Genomic DNA, 10,641 nt, shown 5'->3' on the forward strand with positions numbered 1-10,641 from the left:
TGGACTGTGACTGAATTCGTCAGCGATTGAAGCCACATGTTAATTAAACAACAAAACCAATATACAAACACTAGCAGTCTTTAAGAAATGTATTAAGGTCGTTCATTCGACTCATATGCTGTCATCAGTTTCCTTGTTAACATATTATTGTTCATATTTTTCATTGAATAAACCATAGTTATAAAACAAACATGAATTGTTAATATCACGAAATTGCATAGCACAACAACATGCATATATATATATATATAATATATATATATATATATATATATATATAAATATATATATATATAATATATATATATAAATTTGTGTATTTGTTTAGATGCTATGAAAATTTGAACTGCTTGGTAGACCCAGACAAAAATTTGCACACGGCCTCTATGGCACCCGTGAAAGCTGTTTAACTCAAAATCAAACCACTACCCATGCCAGACATGCACACACAGACAAAACAAGTGAAACTTTTCGTATTTAGTCGACCTTTTCTTCAGAAACGATGAAAGTAGCTTTGGTGGAAAGCTCCACCTTTTATTCCAGGACTCATGTTCAGTTGGAAACACCAAAGCCTTGAGAAAATAAATTGATAAAATTCCATATTCAACAATATTGGACATCAATAATAATGGAAATAATAATTATTAGCTATAACTTCTTATTATTAGTTTATTTGTAGTGTTAGGGAATGTTACAATCGGAATATAAAGTTTCGCGTTTGCTAAATAAATAATTAAAAATTACTGGAACATCTTCAGCAGAGCTTCAGACTGCACTCCTCTACGTAACCCTAAAATCATATTTACATGTAATTTTAACAACACCATTAGCATAACTTTAGGAAACTCCCAAAATAAAGGTAAGATAAAGTATCTTTGCATGCAACGTCTATATATGCAATTTCAGTAGTTATTTCCATGATTTTACCTGAAGTGGAAAAAGTCTGTTGATAATGACGTCAATAAACTTCTCCACTGCAAATCCTCAAACGTATCTAGCCTGACACATGCGATTTTCGTGATTAATTCGTTAGTTCTGTTTTATTTTTACCTTCGGAATTAGGTATAGCGACTGCTTCTGGACGTTAAGGTGACATATTTCGTATAAAGCATGTTTAAGTGAGGTGTGGAAGAATCGAAATAGCACGCTGGGTTACTTCGGCTGTTGACCGTTGGAATTCATTGTCGTGCGAATTGGCAAAACACTTCACTGTATAGGAAAGGTGATTTTCTATTCACTCTGCTTGGTATAATGATTACCTGGAGGATAATCACTGAAAAATCTAGATTAATACTTTACAGAAATGTACATCGTTACATTTGTAAAATTTCTGAAAGGCTCTTGTAGAATATACGTTTTTGGAGGGTAAATGTATACAATGGAATAGACTTAAATTAAGAAGTGGCAACTACTGCACTTCGAAGACCGTGGGTGGTGGAAGTTCTTGCTTCTCACGGCTTAACAACGTCAAATGTTAACTCGACATCTAGCTGATGTAATCATGTGCTGTAAGGAAAAGTATTCCCGTCATTTAGGAAAATAAAGTTAATGTTTTGTTGATATGTTAGAATGATATATAAATTCATTTCTATCTTTTATCAACGCATATTTATCTAGATTTCACCGATAGCCTAGTATTCCTCCAAGAAGGGAAAAGAGTTATGATATATTATATATGATATATATATATATATATTATAGTATATTATATATATTATATATATATATATATAGATACATACATATATATATCCTATATATATATATATATATATATATATAGATGGGTATTATATATCATATAGATATATATATATATATATATATATATATATATGATATCTTATATATATATATATATATATATATATAACTATATATTATATATATATATATATATATATATATATATATATATATATATATTATATATAGATGCAAGGCATCTATAAACTCGGCCAATTAGTATCTGGTAATGATGTTAATGTATATATATATATATATATATATATATATATATATATATATATATATATATATATATATACTATATATATATATATATATATATATATATATATATATATATACATTTAACATCATTACCAGATACTAATTGGCCGAGTTTATAGATGCCTTGCATAGCGGTAATTTTTTTTTCTAAACGATTCATGTAACCTTAATGCCACGCTAATGGATTTGATGTCATTGTAAAGATAATGAGCTGTGATTTATTATGATGTTGAAATTATCCCTAAAACCAATAGTACATAGAATACGTATCATGAGTTGATGTTAGCCGTATAGGAAATTGTTTTGCAACTTTTTTTTTTTTTTTTTTTTTTTTTTATGATGAGCAGTTAGGTAGGCGGCTGTCCGCATCAATCCACCTGATAGCAGGAAAGAAGTGAACAGGCATAACAGAGTATAGACTAATGATTACAATAGGTAAAAGGGACTTTCAGTTTAACTTGAAAACAAGTAGGTAATTCATCCTATGATATTCCATGAATGTTACCAAAGAAGAGAAAATGTGAATTAACAACAAATTTTCTCCCTGCTTCCAAGAAAATGATCAGTGGTCAATATGATTGCAGTGTTACTAAATATACAAGGGAAAGAGGTTGCTCCAGAAATACTCGTCGTTTACAGAGATTGTATCTCTTCTCTTCTTCTTTCCCACCGTTAAGGGGTCGGTTGCCTGATGTGCCTTCTCCACTGCCTTCTATCAAAGGCATCATCCTCCACCAACATCAGGCATAGTCTAATGTTTGGCAAAGGGATTTTTACAACCGCATGCCCTTGCTGTCAGCAACCACAGTTATTGGCAGTGGGCCTTGCTTTCGACTAAAAAGTCCACCGGAAAGGCAGCAGTTTCCATAGGTATTGGTGGTGGGCCTAGCCTTTTACTAAAAAGTAAAGGCAGCAGTTTCCATAGTTTTTGGTGGTGGGCCTAGCCTTTTACTAAAAAGTAAAGGCAGCAGTTTCCATAGTTATTGGTGGTGGGCCTAGCCTTTTACTAAAAAGTAAAGGCAGCAGTTTCCACAGTTATTGGCGGTGGGCCTAGCCTTTTACTAAAGAGTAAAGGCAGCAGTTTCCACAGTTATTTGGCTGTGGGCCTAGCTTTTACTAAAAGGTAACACTGCAAGGAAACAGTTTCCACAATTATTGGCGGTGGGTCTAGCCTTTTACTAAAAAGTGAAACTGCAAGGCAGCGGTTTCCACAGTTATTGGCAGTGGGCCCAGCCTTTTACTAAAAGGTAAGACTGCAAGGCTGCAGTTTCCACAGTTATTGGCGGTGGGCCTAGCCTTTTACTAAAAAGTAAGACTGCAAGGCAGCAGTTTCCACAGTTATTAGCGGTGAGCCTAACCCTTTACTAAAATGTAAAACTGCAAGGCAGCAAGCTTCACAGTTATTAGCGGTGGGCCTAGCCTTTTACTAAAAAGTCAGATTGCAAGGCAGCAGCTGTCCTTTTAGTTGCCTTTTACGACACGCAGGACCTACGGTGATAGTATTCTTGCAACCCCTACCACAGGGTAAGTAGCTGGAACAACACTTCCAGTCACAAATGTGGATAGTCTGTGACTCATGTTCAACTTACAATAGTGTTGCTATTCATAATGGTGATTCAGGAAACTTAAGAAGCTTCTCTTTTGCTTATGGTTGAACTGTAGCTCTGCCTAATATAGAGGTAAATAAGAGAACGAATAATTCATGATTTTTTTTACCGAGAACTTTAATTCGTCAAAAAAAAAAAGGGGGCGGGGGGTATGGTACGTAAGCTAAAGATTATAATGAGCAAATGTTAACATAGTATATCTCGAGAACAAGTGCTTTCCATCTAATTTATAATGATGTATTTTTCTTTTTTATTGTGTCTCCCTGTATCCTATTTCAGCAAGGTATTTATTTTACAAATATATATATATATATATATATATATATATATATATATATATATATATATATATATATATCTTTAGTCTATGGAATGTGCAGGAGATACGATTCACCATAACCTTATATGTATATGTGTATATATATATATATATATATATATATATATATATATATATATATATATATATATATATTATATATATATATAAAGGGGGCGGGGGGTATGGTACGTAAGCAAAAAATTATAATGAGCAAATGTTAACATAGTATATCTCGAGAACAAGTGCTTTCCATCTAATTTATAATGATGTATTTTTCTTTTTTACTATATCTCCCTGTATTCTATTTCAGCAAGGTATTTGTTTTATAAATTATATATATATATATATATATAATTTATAAAAATATATATGTAAAATATATACCTTGCTGAAATAGGATACAGTGTGTGTGTGTATATATAAAGGTTATGGTGAATCGTATCTCCTTCACATTCCATAGACTAAAGGTATACACATAATGTTATTAACATTCATCAGAAGCGCCAAGGCTTATTTAATAATTTTAAAAGAATTGTTTTGTTATAAAATCTTATACCAAATACCACTATTATCTTTTATGTTTTCATAAAGAAAATAGTCCTGATAATGATAAAACCAAATGAATAATTTTTTTTACATCAAACGATAAAAAATATTCGATATTGGTGTTTCATATTAGAAAATCTCTTTCACAGGAAAATTACATGCGAGGAAAATCTGTCACATTGTTCATCAACAGACACTATACATAATGTGTTTTAATCATCTCTCTCCCATTAGGTAAGTGAAGAGTATCAGGAAAGAGAACTCTTGGTAAAAATTTATTATGTAGCTCATCATTTTCTCCTTGATAAAATTAGGTAAATTTTATCATAATTTTCTATCAATTTATATATATTGTGAAATCAGTAAACAGACTCTCTCTCTCTCTCTCTCTCTCTCTCTCTCGTCTCTCTCTCTCTCTCTCTCTCTCTCTCTCTCTCTCTCATATAATATATATAAATATATGTGTGTGTATGTTTGTATTTATATATATATATATATATATATTATATATATATATATATATATATATATATATATATATATATATATATACTATATATATATATATATATATATATATATTTGTATATATATATATATAATATTGTTTTAAGTATTGCAGCCGGGAATTGTGGGATTCCCGCCCAACTTAAATAAGAAGGTTGGTTTCAAATCCGTACCTCCTTCCCCTTCCCCCTTTCTTCCCTATCCCCCTTCCCATTATCTTTTTAACGTATGTTGTAAATAAACTCTACGGGTTTATCATTTCATGTACTCGATACCATAGAAATATACTATTGCAAATGTTTTTCTTTCCTGTGATTAATTATTCTGCATGAAGCTTTGTATATAGGGTGTGTGTGTGTGGGGGGGGGGGGTTAGGGAGAGTGTTTAGGTTTTGTGGGGGTGTCTTTAGGCGTAGCAGGGGGTGAATATTGGTTTAGTGCGGTTGCGTTTAGGTTTAGTGGGGAGTGTGCATGGGATTAGTGGGGTTGTTTAGGTTAATGGGGTGTATGTTCAGTGGGGAGTGGTAAATGGTACAGTCACGACAGTAGTATCTGGGTAAATTGGACAATCAGCCCAACAGTAACTGGATAAAAGAAACAGTCAGCACAGTAATATCAGGGGGACAGTCACAACAATAATATGAGGATAAAATAGACAGTCACTACAGTAATACCTGGATATAAGGGACAGTCACCACAGTAATCCTTGGATAGAAGGGTCTATCAGTGCAGTAATACCTTGATAAATGGGACTGTCACCTCAGTAATACTTGCATAAATGGTACTCAGTACAGTCATACCTGGATAATAGGGACATTCACCAGAGCAATATCTGGATAAATGGGACAGTCAGCAAAGTAATATTTTGATAAAAGGGTCAGTTAGCATAAGGAAGTGAGGGAAAATTTTTCTGAGTTCCTCAGAGCTTTTCCTAGCAGTTGGTCAGCTTATATATATATATATATATATATATATATATATATATATATATATATATATATATGTATATATATATATATATATATATATGAATAACTTGATCACGAAGTATATAAAATGTGATGCTATGTATAAATAAAGGTTTTTTTGCTACGAAGGAAAAAATGAAAAAGCGAGATAGCCGAGTACTTTCGGTCCTGTTCAGACCTTTACTAAGTAAAGGGTCCGAAAAGGACCGAAAGTACTCGGCTATCTCACTTTTTCATTTTTTTTTCCTTCGAGGCAAAAAAAAACCTTATATATATATATATATATATATATATATATATATAAATATATATATGATATATATATTTATGTGTATATATATATTTACTAATATATATATATATATACCATATATATATATATATATATATATAATATATAATGTAATATCTAAGTTTATTGCTATTTCTTTTATTTAATTGTAGGCCAGCAGTGTATTGTAGTCTTTTTATATTTATTGTAGATTTCCTGGATACTCTGGTTTTTTGTAGTCTCAGGATTATTTTAGAAATTCTTTAAAGTCTTAGAAAGACAGTGCAGTTTTTTCTTATTTCATTAACACAATTAATAAACTTACAAGCTTAGCAAGTATTGAGGGTTATACGTCTCTTTTTATCATCTGCTTGTTATGCGTAGTGTCGTAACATGAAGACTTGTCAATGTTTGAAGTCTTTCTTCCCCTCGACTCGTAAGGCACGCCACCTCCACGCTGTTTTACTTCTCTGTGGTTCAGTAGTAGGCGGTCTTTTACTGTTGCCACCTTCTGGTCTTCCCTTTTGGTGGGTGATTAACGATGACGTCCATGGTACCACCCTTTTGGGGGGGTAATTAATTTCAACACCTCCTTGTCACTGGAAGCGTCTAGTTTCTGCTGCAGGTCAAAGGTTATTTCAGAGTTTTATCGCAGAGCCTTTAATGCAATTTTTAATTGCCACTAGCACTGTAAACCCTTCTTTTTGTTTGGGCTATTTGTTGTCACGGGAAGTTTCTGGGTTCCACCGTAGTTCAAGGGTTAAATCAATAGCTTTATCATAAACATCTAAATGCATTTTTATAATTGTCGCTAGCGTGATGAACAATTCCCCTTGTTTGGATTACGGTCGTCATTATTACAAACACATTCGTTGCTTAACACAATTCTCTCTCTCTCTCTCTCTCTCTCTCTCTCGCTCTCTCTCTCTCTCTCTCTCTCATATCTACTCTATTTTCCTTAGCTGACATTACATATATATATATATATATATATATATATATATATATATATATATATATATATATATATATATATATATATATATATATATATATATATATATATATATATAGTATATATATATATATATATATATATATATATATATATATATATATATATATATATATATATATATATATATATATATATATATATAATATATATATATATATATATATATATATATATATATATATATATGATATATATATATATACATATATAAATGCATTAAGCTAACAAAATTTGACCTGCTTCAATTCAAAAAAGAGATCATCACACTTTGGAAAGACTCATTATAAAAAATCCTTCACCTTGTATTGGAATTGAAAATCATGGGGGCATAAAAATGATGAAGAATTCTTGATATTAAAATATCTTATAACTCAATATAAGGATAACTGTTGCTCTCATGACTAGTTTTGCTTTGGATACGCAGAGCCAGTGAGAATATTAAGCCATGTATAGACTTGAATAATATGTACATATATGTGAGCTTGGTTGTATGTATATGTACATATATATGATATATATATGATATATATATATATATATATATATATATATATATATATATATATATATATATATATATATATATATATATATATATATATTATATAATATATATATATATATATATATATATATATATATATATATATATATATATATAATCACATCACCGTGATTCTTATATACGCATCAAGCTTCAAAATGTCCTTTAATATCTAATTCGCTCTACCTCGGAATTACTATGTTTTCATATTAATTCCGAAGGGGAATTTTTTTAGCTGATAAGAAACTGTAACAAATTCCCTTCGGTTCATATATGAAACTATATTAATTCCAAGGTAGAGCGAATTAGATATTAAAGGACATTGGTAGCTTAATGCGTATATATGAATCATGGTGATGTGATAAGTCTATATATATATATATATATATATATATATATATATATATATATATATATATATATATATATATATATATATATACAGACACATATACATACAAGCAATCACACATATATGTACATATTATTCAAGTCTATACATGGCTTAATATTCTCACTGGCTCTGCGTATCCAAAGCAAAACTAGTCATGAGAGCAACAGTTATCCTTACATTAAGTTATAAGGAAATTTAATATCAAGAATTCTCCATCATTCTTATGCCCCCATGATTTTCAATTCCAATACAAGGTGGATGATTTGTTATAACGAGTCTTTCCAAAGTATGATGATCTTTTTCTTGATTTGAAAAGTTAAATTCAAGTTAACTTTTGTTACATATCACATGGATTTTAAATTCACATATTCCATTACTGCCACTCCAAAGGTAGTGAATATTTCATTCCCTTACTTCCAAGAACCTTGCACTTAGTTTTCATACAAGAAGCTTATTTCAATGTTTGTACATTAATATCAGATTGGCGAACAGCATTACATTCTCGGTATATGCCATCGTAATTGGACGACGAAAACATAACCTCGAGACGAAACTCATCTCGAAAATATTTCGCTGAAATTCGAATTGAAAATAAACAGCCTAGAAAATATTGCCTCTTAGCCAGCATTATCTTTTCCGCTTCCTATTCTCTCAAGATGTTGCAATCTTGTTGATGCGGGGAAATGCGACATGTCTACTCGCCAGTTTTTCTCAGAAGCTCATGATATAACTACAACAATGATGACATTTAAGGTCGTTTATGTTAACTGAATTTCCTGTGTTCATGGCAAGACAAATATGACAGAAATGATAGATGTGCTTATAGCTTATTTCTTATTCAATAGGTTAGCAAAAGTATAACAGAAATGCTCAAGGCGGTACTTTTACTTCCAAATAATTTTGAATAAGTAAAAGAATCATATTTTAATTACTATTTAAGAGTACTCCAAAAGGAAATGGACAACAATAATTTTGTGATGAAATGCATTGTTTTCCTTGTTCCAAAAGCAAATTCGCCACTTAATTCAACTTAATTCTAGTAACAAAAAACAAGAAGACACCGAGAATATTACCACTTTAAGATACTTAATATGTCATTCCCTGTGTTGAAGGAAAAGAACGAAACGGTCCCAACTCCTTAGTGGCTTAGTCGGTATGGTGTTGGCGTGCCACCTCGGTGGCCGCGAGTACGATTATTCCACTGAGGAGTGAGAGATGCTTATTTCTGGTGATAGAAGTTCACTCTCGACATGGTTCGGAAGTCACTTAAAGTCGATGGTCCCGTTGCTGAATAACCACTGGTTCCATGCAACGTAAGAACAACATACAAATAAAACGAAACGATTCCAGTTATCTCGGTCAATGTCATCGAACCAATTCCTGACTCGTGTACCGAATATTCTTAAGTAAACTTTATCCGCCGAAGAGACGAGTAAGCCTTTTCACACAAGCCGATCGTTTCCTGAATGTCGAGCAGGAAATATCTCCTCTTATTTTGATCTTCCGGCGCTCAATATCCTCCTGCCGGATCTGTAATATCTGCGAATTTTACTCTTCCCCGTGTTTCCATCAGCGCCAATGGGCGATTGTCCTGATCCATCAGTATTTCTCGTTTGTGAGCGCTGGGATTTTTGTCTCTCTCAAGTTCTGTCGAGGAGAGAAATTGACGTCTTTCGAGTTTTCCAAATATTTTTGGGGAAAAAAGTATTTTTACAATTTGCGAGTTATAGGGTACTGAACGTCATTGTAATAACAAACCATTAAAGGATTTAGTTACTTGATTAGTAAGAAAAAAAATAAAAAAAACATAGACACCTCAGATCTTAATCCGTCACCTTATCTTGCATTTGTTTGATAACGAACTTAAAATGCATTGTATAAACATTTCGAATTTCATAAACATATAAGGTTCCTAATTTTCAGTCATGCTTTTCCAGGGAAAACAATGAGAGATTTTGCCTGATTGTAGCCCAGGTGACGAGATTTCCAATACCAATCGATATTCCAGTCATTGCTGCCTTTAGGAGAGGTTTCTTTACTGGGAAGAAGTACCATTTGTTTTAATATTTTCGCCTTTTATTATCATTATTATATTACTTTTAATAAAATAATTATTATAATGAGTATTTTATGTGTCAGATGAAACTTGTATGCTTTTGTGCAATTTTCTTCTATATTTTGCATTACCACTTTTCTTGATCCCTGTTTTATGTTTTTCTTACTGTGAATAAAGAGTCGTCATAACATCAGCAAAACTCGTCGTAGTTATTTTATTTAAGGAGGGAGGATAAAAACTGACGATATCTGAAGTGATGAGAAATATCCCTCCTCAATAGACATAATTTCAGCAACTCATGAAACAGATAGAGAACCGAGAGGTCAGCTGGCCTGAAGCTAAGGTCACATGCACTTTAATATCTGTGGCTGAATAGCAAACGTTTTCGATGAACTC

At 31.6% G+C, this 10,641-nt stretch overlaps 1 long non-coding RNA gene across 1 annotated transcript in view; it reads left to right on the plus strand.

The window, feature by feature from the left end:
* Window positions 1-752: 752 nt before the first annotated feature.
* Window positions 753-10,641, plus strand: part of LOC135208931 (uncharacterized) — a 19,377-nt gene continuing 9,488 nt past the window's right edge. Inside the window, exons 1-2 of the long non-coding RNA XR_010313244.1 lie at window positions 753-859; window positions 4,638-4,722. This is a non-coding gene — a long non-coding RNA (uncharacterized LOC135208931). The remainder of the gene's footprint in view (window positions 860-4,637; window positions 4,723-10,641) is intronic.

This window comes from Macrobrachium nipponense, chromosome 37 (assembly GCF_015104395.2).
Source record: "Macrobrachium nipponense isolate FS-2020 chromosome 37, ASM1510439v2, whole genome shotgun sequence".
Taxonomy (NCBI): domain Eukaryota; kingdom Metazoa; phylum Arthropoda; class Malacostraca; order Decapoda; family Palaemonidae; genus Macrobrachium; species Macrobrachium nipponense.